Source organism: Rhinopithecus roxellana, chromosome 11 (assembly GCF_007565055.1).
Source record: "Rhinopithecus roxellana isolate Shanxi Qingling chromosome 11, ASM756505v1, whole genome shotgun sequence".
Classification (NCBI taxonomy): domain Eukaryota; kingdom Metazoa; phylum Chordata; class Mammalia; order Primates; family Cercopithecidae; genus Rhinopithecus; species Rhinopithecus roxellana.
Window position 1 is genome coordinate 87,611,268 of NC_044559.1, and position 13,595 is coordinate 87,624,862.

Sequence of the window (13,595 nt, forward strand, 5' to 3'; positions counted from 1 at the left end):
TGCATGAGGTGATACAACCTGAAACTGGCATAGACCAGCTGAGAATCCAAGTCTCTGTGGCTCCAATTTCCATGCTTAAATCTCATGTACTACATGGACGTGGGCTACAAGTTGGATTTCTTTCCAAATATTATTCTTATAGTGACTTCCACTGTAAATACAGGCATCATCTTTTCAGGGGAAAAATGAGTCTCTCAATATAATGAAATCATATCTGAAAATGAACTATGCTTTTTTTTTTTTTTTTCCTTTTTTTTTGAGACAGAGTCTCACTCTGTCGCCCAGGCTGGAGTGCAGTGGCGCGATCTCCGCTCACTGCAGCATCTGCCTCCCAGGCTCAAATGATTCTCCTGTCTCAGCCCCCGGGTAGCTGGAATTACAGTCATGCACCACTACCGCCCAGCTAATTTTTGTATTTTTAGTAGAAACGGGGGTTTCAGCATATTGGCCAGGTTGGTCTTGAACTCCTGACCTCAAATGATCCACCCGCCTCGGCCTCCCAAAGTGCTGAGATTACAGGCATGAGCCACTGCAACCCGCCAGTCTATGCTTTCCGAAAATCACATTGAAGGAACAAACTATAACTTTCTGGTAATTAGAGGTCTGCATTGCACTGGTTACAAAGAAAGAGTGGTTAAAAAAAAAAAAATCGTTACAGTGAAATTGTGAACATACACCAGAATTGCAATCACTTGTCTCGTTCTCTCTACCTAAAGTAGCAATTCCCAAAGCTATCCTATTCTACATTAACATTCCTCCCACTTTCCAATCAGAGTAATTTTGTTTGTTTTCAATTTGCTACTAGCTTGAACTCATTGGCCTCTGTTTCACCCATCTTAGATAGCTACAAAATGTAACAAGAACTTGACACAGATGCGCACACAGTGGCGAAGATGGACCAAGGCAACGCTTGGTTGGCATTGGGGACTCAGGCTGGATCTGCTGGGCTGGATAGTTCCCTTGGTTCCCTATAATGCTAGAAGATGATTAAACAAAACTAACAGACAGTGCCAAATCTGACACTTCTACTTACTGGCTTGTTTAACCAAAGTCAGTCCCCAATGGGAGCTATTTGCATGTCAAAACACTATTAAAACTGGTAATGGACTAGTCTTACCAGAAACAAATACAACAGAAAGTCTGGCTGCATAGCTAAAAACTAAGTAGGCACCAAAACTGAGGCTCAGGGCCCAAATTCTTAATAATTGGCAAACGATGTTTCTTTGAGTGCCTTTGCAACAACTCATTGTGTATATAATATATATATATATATATATATATAAAATCAGCAAAGGAATTTCTGTTAACTAAGGATACTTGTACTTGCAATTAGCATTTCTTCCTTTAAAAGTTAACTTATACTTTCATTAGTGTAATTTTTTTTTCTGTTTGGACATATTGTAATTGCCTATGTAGAATACAACATGGCATCAACATCCATTTTAAGTAATGAACTACACTATGTTTACAAATGTTGTTATAAAAGAATGACAAGCCACGAAATATTTTTGTTAATTTTAGGGTATGACTGAACCAGAAACAAAAGCAAATAAACCACCGTTCACTTGCTGTTGGCTAATTTATTCCTATTAAGATGACTTCAGGAAAGAAAAAAGAACACTGACTTCCCCCTGAAGGAACTTCCCAGAGACTCAATATGGGAGGGAGTTGGCCAGGGTGATCTCTAAAGTTCTGTGTAACTTTCCTAAGCTCTGAAATATTAAATATCCCAAAGATGTAATTATTTTTTTAAAAGGATTAATATAGGATTGAAACCATTTTCTTCCAACAAGCAACATACTTAAGACGGCGTCCTCACTTTTTTTTTCCATTCGTCTTGCATTATTTCCAATGACTAGGTATGGCCCCAGTTCAACAAGCCTTCCCCCCAGTCCAAAGGAAGCATGCTGAAGTCTACTGTCCAAAAAGCATCTATCTGCGGATTAAATGTCAGGAAAGAAAGGGATAAGGGTGGGGGGTGGGGAAAAACAACATTTTCAAATTACAGAAACGTGCACCCATGGATTCATACGCTTCCCGCATTTTCTGGCAGTGAAACACCTGCGAGGAACCGTTCTCACGCAGTACAAATGCCGCACCAGCCTACGGTTGTGAGCGCCAAACTATTTTGCAAACTTTGCAAAGGCGCACGGATTTTCAAGACTTGCAAACCCCTCATTCGCCCCATCCTCCCCTCGCCTGGTCCGAACAAAGTTCCGCGGCATCAAGGCAGTCATTTAAAGGCACGAAGTTTGCTCGGGTCCTGCCCCCTGGGGCTCGGGAGACGCGACTGAAACTTGCGAGGGAGACGCGCCTGGCCGGGACCGCGGCTCGCTCTGGGAGGCCGTCGCCGGGTTCCACCCCCGGGCCGCCCCACACCCTGCGCGGCGCCCCCAGCCCGCCCATCGCCCCGCGGACCCCACGCTCCGGGCGCGGGGACACACGGGCAGCCCCCGCACTGTGCCCGAGCCGCCCCCCAGGGCCGAGCCGCGAACCGCAGCCGCGTCCCCTCCTCCCGGGGCCGGGAATGGCGGCGTCCGGCTCCCCGGGGCCAACTCCGAGTCCCGGCCCGGGGAGGACGCCCGCGGAGCCCGCCGCCGCCGCCAGCCCCTCGCGGCGGGAGCTGAGGAATGGAAGTTACCTCAGTACGGTCCCGACTGCGAGGCTGTAGGCAGCGGGCAGAGCGGGAGGTCCCGGGCGGCCGAGCAGGTCCAGCGCGGCGGCAGCGGCTACCGCAGTGCCCTCCGCCCCATTGTTTCCCTTCCAGGAGGATCCCGGCGAAGCCGAGCCCGGGAACCAGGAAGTTCCCCGGCGCGACACCTCCTGCCGCCGCTATGGAAACGGCCCCCGCCTCCCAGGGCGGCTCGCCCGGGACCCCGCCTCCGCGTCGCCGGCCCCGCCCGCCTCACCGGCCGCCGCCAACCGTCACCACAGCGGCCGCGGCCGCCGCCATCTTGGCGCGGCCCCTTCCTGGCGGCACGTGCGCGCCGCTCCCGCCCTCCCGCCGTGCGCGCTCCCGCCCGCCTCGGGGACGCGCTCCCAGGACTGCAGGTGCCCGGAGCCACTCGGCGGGAAGCGGGCGCTGGAAGCCCGGGAGCCAAAGCGGGGTTTCGAGGCACGCAAACGAGCGACATTGGCGTGCCCAGCCGGCAGGTCAGAGGATAGCAGAGACGTAGGGAGGTCAGCTGAGTAGGGAGCGACAGGATTGCGCAGCCAGCCTGGCATTTTTTTTTTTTCTTCATTTCTGACTCAACTGCTTACCAGGTGTCAGCCCTTGGACACGTTTCTCTATGCCTCAGTTTCTTCATCTGTTAAGTGGAATGATAATAGGACCTGCTTCATGGGGCTGTCCTGGAACAAGCGAGTGCTTGGTAGTAAGTGCAAAGCAATCATCTGCTCAATAAAGTGCCATTGCTACGGACACAGGTCTCACTGCTGTCATTTTTCAGGAACTTAGGCTAAGCGTTCACATCAGCACTACTTTAAGTAGGCTACTGTGTAGATCCCATTGCTGCTTCAAGCTTCTCAAATGTTCATCACTGTCCCATCTTTCTGTAGGTCAACTTTCCTTTTTTACATCGTGGAAATTGTCAAGAGTTTTAATCTCCAAAGCCTCCCATTAAGGGGTGCCATAAAAAGATATATGATGTAAACTTCCCAAAGCCGTAATTAGCTGACAGTTAAATGATTGATTCAATCGAAGCTAGAAAAGTTAGGGTGTGCAAGTAACTAAAAGGCTTCCTGTCCTTGATTCCAGGAACTAGAATTACTGAACCTGGCAACCCTGCACTGTGCCTTTTCTCTCTTTTCCAGCTGGTGAAAACTGACACGAAGACACTGAATGCTGTGCCCAGTATCTCACAGGAGGGGTGGAAGGAGGAGACAGGGTCACAGGCCCTTTGCTAGCACCCAAACTTTAGGAACTGTGACTCAGATTAGGTTTTAGTTGGTCTCTAAGGCTCCTTCTAGCTCTCAAGTGTGGTAAACTTGACCACAGGGATACCCAGCAATACAGTCTGAGAAATTCATCCTTAGGCAATTTCGTCATTGTGTGAACATCATAGAGTACATTTACACAAACCTAGATAGTAAAGCCTCCTACACACCTAGGCCATAAGGTGTGACTTATCGCTCCTGGGCTACAAACCTGTTCAGCATGTGACTATACTGAATACTGTAGGCAAGTGCAACACAATGGGAAGAATTTGTGTATTTCAACATAGACAAGGTAACACATTGGGCTATAATGTTACAATGGCTATGACATCACTAGGCCAGCTCCATTATAACCTTGTGGGACCACCATTGTATGTGCAGTCAGTCCATCGTTGATCAAAACGTTGTGACATGGCACATGACTGTGTATACGCTGTTTACGAAAATACAAATGTATACTTCCCTTTGGGGCTTCTTTCACTCATTTAAAGCGGGTTTGTAAAGACTAGTATTTATTTTTATGATCCTGATACAAAAATGGCATAACTCATTTAACATATGAATTGAGGGGCTAAAAGCAGACTAGTTATTTTCAACAACCAAATACTTTCCAAAAGTTATAGGACTCCCAGATTAGCAGTCACCTAGATTGGACTATTCTCAATTCCTGACAGGAAAGAGCCCTCACTCGTATCTCTTTGTAGCCCCTGCTGGACCCAGCAGATTGCTTTGCACATAGAAAGTCCTCAGCAAATGCTTACTGAATGAAATTGCTATGATTGTGGTCTCCCATCACTAAAGGAGACCTTGGAACCACAGAGATGCTCAAGAGACATCAATCTTGGGAGGCCAAGGTGGGCGGATCACTTGAGGTCAGGAGTTCAAGACCAGCCTGGACAACATGGCGAAACCCCGTCTCTACCAAAAAATACAAAAATTAGCTGGGGGTGGTGATGTGTCCCTGTAGTCCCAGCTACTCAGGAGGCTGTGATGGGAGAATCACTTGAACCTGGGAGGCAGAGGCTACAGTGCAGTGAGCTGAGATCGCACCCCTGCACGCCAGCCTGAGTGACAGAGAGAGACCCTGTCTCAAAAAAAAAAAAAAAAGACATCAGTCAAGGGACACGATTGCAAACATCATGGATGAGAACCCCAACAACCCTGGCCCCAGGCTTACTTGGCAAAATAAACTGGAAATTTTGGATACATTTTTTCCATAAATTATATGGCTAATTTTAAAAACACTGTTTTGGACTTCATTATGAGCACCCCCGTCTCAATTTTATACTTTCATAATAGCACTCTGACTCTATGGTATTATTACATATTCAGAAATACCCCAATTTTTTTCCCCAAGTCAAAGTGTCAACAGTGTCACCTCACTTGTACTTCGTCAATCCCTGCTCTAAACAATTATAGCTAGATTATATTCACTCTCTGATTATATTTACTCTAACATGACATGCCAGATATTAAAATACCCTTCAACTGAAGGGAGGGTGAAAGCTGTATAGCAGGAACGTACCAAAAAGTAAAAAGAAGTGTGGTCTAATGATTTGTGTTACCATTTAAAATATTTCACAATACCAAAGGTTAGGACCACCTCTCATCCATCATCATGGAATAAGAGAGATGGATATTTGCATTTCATTTTTGCAAAAGTTATGTGTTATGCTAATGACAATATTTAAAATGTTGCCAGTGGTAAAAGTACAGGTTTAAATCCCCCACAGGCTCCCATAATAACTAAGGCCAGAAGTACAATTTGTGGTGCGGACATACGAACATAGAACATGGAGGAAAAAAATTCTCCAAAGCAAATTATCCATATCCTTCACTGTCATCTTCAAAATATGGATGAAAGGGTCAGTTCTTTGAGTCTCCTGTAAATTGAGACTTTGAAATGTGAATCCATGGCCATTTGATCCATTTAATTTTTTAAAGAGAGGTAGTTCCCTAAGGGAGGGATATTTTTTTATTTTAAATAAGGCTGTGGAAAGCATTGCAATGCTCATATTCATGCTCACCAGCCATGGTAATTTCTGAAATCTCATGAGAAGCCAATGCTCTTCTATTGACTAGAAAAGTCAGCTCCAATGACACTGCATATAACTATTCTTTAAGGTTAAAAAAAAAAGATCAGTCAACATCTGTGTATAAGTGAAAAAACAATGGGTAACCAATAGCCACATCCACACTGCTCATACACAAAGCTTTTTGGGGTTTTGGGGGGTTTTTGTTTGTTTTTTTTAATAGAGTCTCGCTCTGTCACCCAGGCTGGAGTGCAGTGGCACAATCTGGGCACATTGCAACCTCTGCCTCCTGAGTTCAAGCGATTCTTCTGTTTCAGCCTCCCAAGTAGCTGAGACTACAGGCGTGTGCCATCCTGCCTGGCTAATTTTTTGTATTTTTAGTAGAGACAGGGTTTCACTATGTTGGCTAGGCTGGTCTGGAACTCCTGACCTCAGGTGATTCATCCACCTCGGCCTCCCAAAGTGCTGGGATTACAGGCGTGAGCCACCGCGCCTGGCCCAAAGCCTTTAGTTTAAAAGAGACGTTATTGATTGCAGTGTGAAAAAGAGGAACCCGTGAAGAACTGTGAACCCCTTAACATTGTAAATAACACAGTTTGTTACCTGTAACTCTGAGGTTGTATTATTTATTGGTGGGCTGAGTTTCTTTCTGACTCCTGTCTTTAGAATGTACATTCCAGGAGACTGGGAAGCTTATCTGTCTTCTGCCTTCTCTATTCCTTGGTCCAGATCAGTATCTAATACAGAATTAGCTCCCTATAAATATTTCTAGAAAAAATGAAAGGAAGGAAGGTAAAAGGGAGGGAAAGAAGGAAGGAAGGAGGGAGGAAAGAATGACTGAAAGAAGGAAAGAACAAAAATATGCAAACATGTATGTTTTCTAGGCAGAAAGTTCCTAACTTTTTCATATGCTCAGAGGGGTCTGTGACTCAAAAAAAAAAAAAAAAAAAAAAAAAAAGGACTGACTGCTTTTCAACTACAAAAGCTGCCTCTCGTGCTCTCCTCTGCTCTTTTGCTCACAAGACACCCTGTTCCTCATTACATACCAAAATAGTCATCATGGTTTGCCAGAAATCTGTAATGATGTTGTATCGTTTAAAAAGTGTCTCCATATGTTTTTACAGCTTTAAAGGATTTCTTCTGCCTGCTCAACTTACAGTTACCATTCTACAACCATCCATTTGGCCATCTCTTAGACGTCATGCCATTTATTTATTTTTTGTTAAGTCTAATCAAGCAGAGTTGTACTAAAAAGTATTATAAGATACTTTAAAAATGAAGTAGAAGTTGATGGCATTTTTGTCTCTGTTTTAGAGGGATAAAACTCTTGCCTCTGTGTATATGACCTTTGAATTAACCTTTAAACCCTTGTGCTCATAAGTCTTTATAAATTGTGTGGCAACAGTTTTCACGAATGGCCTCCCAGTGAACTGTGCCTTCCAATATTCACCCGCTTTTACATCACCCTCCTCTTGAATCTGGGCCAGCTCTGTGACTCATTTTTCACAAGATTGTGGGGGAAGCGATGCTGAGTGATTTCTAAGGCTAGATCCTAAGTTTTGTGGCTTCCACCTGGGCCTCTGAAACACTTAGTGCACTCACTCCAGCAACTCAGGTGCCATACTGAAAGAAGCCCAAGTCACATGGAGAAGCCACGTGTAGCTGGTCTGGATGACAACCTCAGCTGAGTCCTCAGCCAACAACCAGCATTCACTGCTGTTGGGCATCCTGAATGTCCAGCACAATTAAGTCTTCAGATACCTCAAGCCCCAGCTGTGTGACCCCATGAGAAATCCCAAGTGAGGATGTCTCAGGTGAGCCCAGTCAACCCCGTGGAACCATGAATGTCATAATAAATTGCCGTGTGAGGCTTCTGAGCTTAGGGTGGTTTGTTACACACCTGCAGACAACTGGAATGCATTGATTAAAAATACAATGCTAAGGCCTTTAGCATGGTTTAGCTAAAACTTCAGTAAATAATTTAATCAAAATTAACAGAAGTGATGTATAAAAATGTCAAGTTATAGAAGAATGGAGTGAAGTGTAGCAGATCCTAGGGTATTCAAGGGCATTTTTTTTCCACTAAATTGCTACTTTTGTCTAAGTCTTTTCTTTGAGGGGGTCAACACTTTGTGAAACAACATAATGACTTCCATCTCTTGGAGTCTGTAAAGTAAATATACTTGAAATTGCATTTGACTTTGATATGAAATAAGTCCTTGCCCACATACTTTGGCTAAAAAAGGGAAAGAAGTGGTGGTCACAAGTAGCCAGGCTAAAGAATCAATGAAAATGAGACAATAGATGAGAATATATATATGCATAGGTATATGCTCAGCTTTGCTTTTCTGTTTGTTTACACTTCACAAAAATGACAGGTCCGCAATTCCTCATCCACAAAACTCTGAAAACCAAAAGTGTTTTTCATAAGCTGGGCACCTAAACTATTTTGGTAGCAATGGAACTTTCCTTTGGCTATTTAGGGTCTTTATCTTATTTAATATGAACACTCATTTTGTTGCAGAAGTCTTTGTTTCATGACAAGCTGCTGGCACAGATCCCACTTATGACACCTGTAAACAGTATACAGTGCATGTGCTGTGTCACCCTCCTAAAAATCAAAACTTCTGATATCTGAGACACTTCTGGTTTAGACCTAAAGAAGACTCTATCATAGACCTGAAGTGAACTTTATTGTACAGGGAGGACAGTAGAGTGTAGAGTAATCAAGCAGTCTCTGGAATTAGACCACCAGAGGTGAAATCCTGGATCTGCGGCTTGCCAGCTCTGACACTTGGATTGGTTGCAAAACCCTCTACCTCAGTTTATTCTTCTGCAAAATAGAGTAAAAGAAATGACTTCATAGGGTTCTTATGAGAACCAAATGAGATTATGCATATAAAATGCTTAGCGCAATAACTAATAGTTAGTAAACATTCAACAAACATTATTATCGTATTATTATTAAAATGTCAGTTGTTCATTTTTGTTTTTGTTTTTGCTTTTAGAGACATGGTCTCACTCTGTTGCCCTGACTGGAGTACACTGAAGCTCACTGTCATCTCAAACTCCTGGGCTCAAACAATCCTCCTGCCTCAGCCTGCCAAGTAGCTAGGAGTACAGGTGTGTGCCACCATGCCTGGCAATTTATTTATTTATTTTTATTTTATTTATTTTTTTTTTTTTTGGTAGAAATTGGGTCTTGCTTTATTGCTCAGACTAGTCTCAAACTCCTGGCCTCAAGCAATCTTCACACTTTGGCCGCCCAAAGTGCTAGGATTACAAGAATGAGCCAATGGACGCAGAAAAAATGTCAGTATTTTGTAAATTCAATGAAACAAATAATATTTAAATGAGAGTTCAGACAGGAAAAAAGAAAAACTACTCAAGGCATCACCAACAGGAAGATATTCAATATAGGGAATCAGATGTATACAAAGTATTTGGAAGGAGTGAATAGGCAAAAGTTGAGAAGGTAGCACTACTAATTTCAGGTTATTCCACATCAGCTGTGGAGCCAATGTCAGGAAGCTGCTGTACCCAGAGAGCAGAAATTGCAATAAATGACAGGTAATCAATCACTGTCCATGTCACAACTGCTCTCCTTGCAGCTCAGAAGCTGGGGACAGCCAGGGATGGTCTTTGGGGTCTAGCCTCACTACCAAAGTTTATACTGGTTGGTTAGGCTCGGTGGCTCATGCCTGTAATCCTAGCACTTTCACAAGCCAAGGTGGGCAGATTGCCTGAGCTCAGGAGTTCGTGACCAGCCTGGGCAACACGGTGAAACCCTGTCTCTACTAAAAAACTAGCCAGGTATGGCAGCGTGTGCCTATAATCCCAGCTACTCGGGAGGCTGAGGCAAGAGAATTGCTTGAACCCAGGAGGAGCGGTTGCAGTGAGCCAAGATCACACCACCGCACTCCAGCCTGTGCAACAGAGCGAGACTCTGTCTCAAAAAAAAAAAAAGTTTCTATTTGTCAAACCCCTTGTGTCAGCTGCCCCTGTCACAGGAAGAATGACATGCTCCTTGCGTCTTCCAAATGCTTGAGTGCACCTCACCAGCACAACTAAACCTTATCGGAACTGTGCTGGGAGGAGACTCTGGGAAATGCAGCTCCAGGCCTCCCAGCCTCTGTGATACACATAACACCCTAAACAAATAGTCATTTCATAATAATAGTAATTTACATTGTATAGCACTTTCCATAAAAGCTCTGTGAGGTAGGCAGGAACTGTAGCTCAAAGTTGCAAGACTGGCAAGAGACTTAGATCCTCATATCTCAAATCTAGGGTGTACTTTTTTTTATGTCAGTGTGTCCTATTTAATCATCCGAGTTCCACTTCCCCCCCAAATCTTCATAACCATTTATATTATTGTTTATTGTTTTTCTTTAAGTTGACTCACATTTCTGTGTAAATGAAGAGGAAATTTTGCATCATAAAGTATAATGCAAATCACAAAACTGTTTTGCTGCATAAATGGAAGATGAAAGTAACTATACTATAAAATTTCCATAGAAATAAGCTAGATTTATTGACCCAGGTTAACTCTATAATCACTGAAATCGACCTACCCTCAAAAGACTCATTTTCTTTAATAAATGAGTTTCTTTAGCCAGACTGTGGAAAAAACCACTGTACTAGACTCTACAGCAACATATAAATACATTTGTATGTTTATTAGTATATTATTCCTATATACCAGTGGGAAGTCTATAGTAAGTTCTATGAAAACAAAGTTGGCCAGGCGTGATGGCTCACCCCTGTAATCCCATCACTTTGGGAGACCAAGGTGGGTGGATCACGAGGTCAGGAGTTCAAGACCTGGTCAATATAGTGAAACCCTGTCTCTACTAAAAATACAAGAATTACCTGGGCATGGTAGTGGGCGCCTGTAGTCCCAGCTACTCAGGAGGCTGATGCAGGAAAATTGCTTGAACCCGGGAGGCAGACGTTGCGGTGAGCCGAGATCACGCCCCTGCACTCCAGCCTGGGCAATAGAGGGAGACTCTGTCTCAAAATAATAATATTAATAACAGTAATAGTTGTTGTCCTGTCTTAATATATTGTTTTGCTTTAAAAACTCCAAAAGAAAACCAGACAACTACCAAAGTTCATGACAAGGAAGTTTACGAAAAATACAAATACAAGTGATAAACATCTGTTCAGCTTCATAAATAATCAAATGAATCTCAGTGAAGGCCAGTGGAATATAATTATTCATCTGTCATTGTCAAAGATTTAAAAATTTAGTCACGTCCCTGTATCGTACATATGAAAATCTGCCAAGAGGGTAGATAGCATGTTAACAGTTCTTACCACAGTAACATTTTAAAAAGAAGGTAAATAAAGTACATTAGGTATTTTTGGAAAGATCAATTAACACCCAAAATGTGGTGAAACAGGCACTACCATACATTACTAACAGTGAGAGACAGGACTAGCTGGATTTCCTAGGCTGACTAAGAATCCCTAAGCCTAGCTGGGAAGATGACCGCTTCCACCTTTAAACACGGGGCTTGCAACTTAGCTCACACCCGACCAATCAGAGAGCTCACTAAAATGCTAATTAGGCAAAAACAGGAGGTAAAGAAATAGCCAATCATCTATTGACTGAGAGCACAGTGGTAGGGACAAGGATCAGGATATAAATCCAGGCATTTGAGCCGGCTACAGCAACCCCCTTTGGGTCCCCTCCCCTTCTATGGGAGCTCTGTCTTCACTCTATTTCGCTCTATTAAATCTTGCACCTGCACTCTTCTGGTCCATGAATGTTACGGCTGGAGCTGAGCTTTCGCTGGCTATCCACTGCTGCCGTTTGCCGCTGTAGCAGACCCACTGCTGACTTCCATCCCTCCAGATCCGGCAGGGTGTCCGCTGTGCTCCTGATCCAGTGAGGCGCCCATTGCTGCTCCCAATCGGACTAAAGGTTTGCCATTGTTCCTACATGGCTAAGGCCTAGGTTCGTCCTAATCGAGATGAACACCAGTCACTGGGTTCCACGGTTCTCTTCCATGACCCACAGCTTCTAGCAGAGCTATAACACTCACCGCATGGCCCAAGATTCCATTCCTTGGAATCCCTGAGGCCAAGAACCCCAAGTCAGAGAACATGAGGCTTGCCACCATCTTGGAAGTGGCCCGCCACCATTTTGGAAGCAGTCAGCCACCATCTTGGGAGCTCTGGGAGCAAGGACCCCGGTAACAACAGGAGTATAAATTGGTAGAATTTAACTAAAGAGCAGTTTGGTAATATGAACTAGACTTTATAATGTAAGTACTTCGATTTGGTAATTTAATTTCTAGGAGTGTTTTCTAAGCAAATAATACCAAAAAGCCCAAAGGTCTATGATAACTCTGTTTGCCACATCCTTGTTTACAAGATAAAAAAATTGGAAGCAACATACCTGTCAATAAAGTATTAGTTAAATTAGAGTAGTCCATTTAATGGAATTCAAGGCCAGGTGCAGTGGCTCATTCCTGTAGTCCCAGCACTTTGGGAGGCCAAGGCTGGAGGATCACTTGAGTCCAGGAGTTCGAGACCAGCCGGGAAACGTGGTGAAACCTGGTCTCTGCAAAAATAAAAATAAAAGATTAGCCAGGCATGGTGGTACATACCCATAATCCCAGCTACTCAGGAGGCTGAGGTGAGAAGATCACTCGAACCCAGGAGGTGGAGGCTACAGTGAGCCACGGTCATACCACCACACTATAGTCTGGGCAACAGAGCAAGACACTGTCTCAAAAAAAAAAAAAAATGGCCCTTAAAAATTATGTTTGACCAGGCACAGTGGCTCACACCTGTATTCCCAGGACTTTAGGAGGCCGAGACGGGCAGGTCACTCAAGGTCATGAGTTCAAGACCAGCCTGGCCAACATGGTGAAACTCTGTCTCTACTAAAAACATAAAAATTAGCTGGGCATGGTGATGCATGCCTGAAGTCCCAGCTACACAGGAGGCTGAGGCAGGATAATTGCTTGAACCTGGCAGGAGGTGAAGGTTGCAGTGAACTGAGATTGTACCACTGCACTCCAGCCCGGGTGACAGAGTGAAACTCTGTCTCAAAAATAAATAAATAAATAAAATTTTCTCTGACCTCCAGACCTACATAATTAATTCATCATATCCCTCTCAGCAATACCTTCACTACTAGCTTAACACCACACACACCGCCCTTCCTCAAGGAAGGTATTCCCTCTCTCAGTGGACAATAATACTGAGGAATAACTACCTGGACACCTTCTAGTGCCTCCTTCTCATCTCTGCCCACATCCAACAAATCAGCACGTGTAAATTCTATCCCCAGATAGCTCTTGAATGTGTTTCCTCCCCATCAGCCCCACTACCACTGTTTTAATTTAATCTCTTATCCCTTCACGTTTGGATTGCTACAGATTTTTTTCTTATCTCCAATCTGCTCCTCTGGGTCATACATAGCTGTGCTCCCACTATTAACAACATGATTTTCCTAAAACTTAAATCTGACTGTGTCATTTACCTGTCCATTCAGAACTTCAAAATACAGTCCATGGTAAGTACACAACAAATGATTGACAGACAACAAATGAATGATTGGATTTAGAGTGAGATTGCTGGTCCCTTCCCAATCCAGGATAACTGTGGGTT

General features: G+C 44.0%; 1 protein-coding gene and 1 pseudogene across 1 annotated transcript in view; one reads left to right on the forward strand and one right to left on the reverse strand.

The window, feature by feature from the left end:
• Positions 1–2,824, reverse strand: part of USP6NL (USP6 N-terminal like) — a 159,116-nt gene extending 156,292 nt beyond the window's left edge. The window contains exon 1 of the mRNA XM_030941165.1: positions 2,642–2,824. The gene's annotated coding sequence lies outside the window, so the exon portion shown is untranslated. The remainder of the gene's footprint in view (positions 1–2,641) is intronic.
• On the forward strand, positions 2,528–3,165 carry LOC115900429 (annotated as a pseudogene).
• The last annotated feature ends 10,430 nt before the right edge of the window (positions 3,166–13,595 follow it).